The sequence below is a fragment of the Austrofundulus limnaeus genome, unplaced genomic scaffold, assembly GCF_001266775.1.
Source record: "Austrofundulus limnaeus strain Quisiro unplaced genomic scaffold, Austrofundulus_limnaeus-1.0 Scaffold137, whole genome shotgun sequence".
Classification (NCBI taxonomy): domain Eukaryota; kingdom Metazoa; phylum Chordata; class Actinopteri; order Cyprinodontiformes; family Rivulidae; genus Austrofundulus; species Austrofundulus limnaeus.
Window position 1 is genome coordinate 825,066 of NW_013952539.1, and position 1,595 is coordinate 826,660.

Below are 1,595 nucleotides of genomic sequence, written 5' to 3' on the forward strand. Positions count from 1 at the left end.
AACACCCTGCCACAGCTCCAACAGTCTAATGGTCTATGCCACGGGCTTTCATGTGGGAGATCGGGTTTCAAAACCTAGCTAAAGCAACTTTAACAAAAAATCTCTTCAAACTTCATATTGTCACTCAATTACCTTAAATACAAACACCTGCTGACGTGACAGGCACAAGCTGGTTTAGAAAATACATTTGAACTTGGTCAAAGWTCATTCTGCAAGTCCAATGCTGCAGGCAAAGCCATGCTGCAATGCACACTCGTTTTTACGTCGTAAAAACTCATGTCTAGTTTATCTTGTTTTCTATAAAGTATGTGTTCCCCCCTTTAATTCAGCAAATTAAGTCCCACCAACTTCACTGTGAATGTATGGAATTGTGGAATGTCCCTTTAAAGGTCACTTTCTTTCTTTCTTTCTTTWTGWAATCTTCTTTGTGCAGGGGTCTGAAAAAGACTTGATTTAGAATGTCGTAAACATTAAACCACCTGAACAACAAGGACATCATGTGATCCTTTACTCCTCTTGTTTCACTTTGAAACAGATTTGATGTTAAGGAAATGTTTTGTTAGCTATAATCATGCTTTTTAAAGTAGTTGTTAAACAATAAGGAAAGAAAGAGACGGTGTCACAAAACATTTCATCAGCTGCAGTTGATTTCTATCTTTTCTCCTACAGGGTGGACTCTGTGCTTTCCTATAAAGGGAGAAATGTGAAAAAAATAAGATGTATTTTAAAAGCTCCAGTTCATAAAAAGTAGGATGCACAACAAACATTGTTAAAAAGTATTTATCTTGCACAAACGTGAAAACAGGTTTATTATAAGACCACCATGAGAGAGCATTTCAGTAATCCTGCAGGACTGCTGTGGTTGTTTTTGTACAGCAGTTAGGTGTGGCTTTTCTTTGATTCTTTTGTCTTTTTGTCAGTTTTGGATCAGAGGATGGAGCCCCCCCAATCCCACAAAATAGGCGTGGTCGACATTCCTATGGCTCTTGTTACCCTGTAACTGAATAAAGTTCACCTTAGTAGCTCAGGCTTTCTGTGTTTCCTTCAAAATAAAAGCAGCAGTGAAGTCGAAACGCTGAAACTTAAGGGAACAATAATCCAAAAAACGCTTTAAACAATAAATAAATTGAAATCAGTTTCAACTAACAAAAACTAGCAACTAGGACTCTGCTATCAACGTAGATTAAACCTTTCATTTTCTTACAAAAATCTAAATATTAGGGGTGCAACAATACATGTACCCATATCGAACCGTATCGAACAGAGCTTTAGGTTCAATACACACTTGTATGGAACAATTCAGATTTTTAAAATTTATTTTATCAACATGTCTTCTGAAGATGCTCTGTGTTGAAGGATCAGTGGATCTGTGTTCGACTACTCCACCCAGGCTGCATTTTTGAGCTTAGAACCACTTTCAGCAACATTTAATTTAAAAACTGTCCTTTGGAGGTTAAACAAATGTTCATAATTAATTTAAATAAATTACAAGTTAAAAGGGGCATGGAAATTTCTCTTCTTTTGTATCGAAAAAAATATCGAACCGCGAAACAAAATGTGGCGGGTGCTGTGTGAAAGTAATTACCAATTTAAAC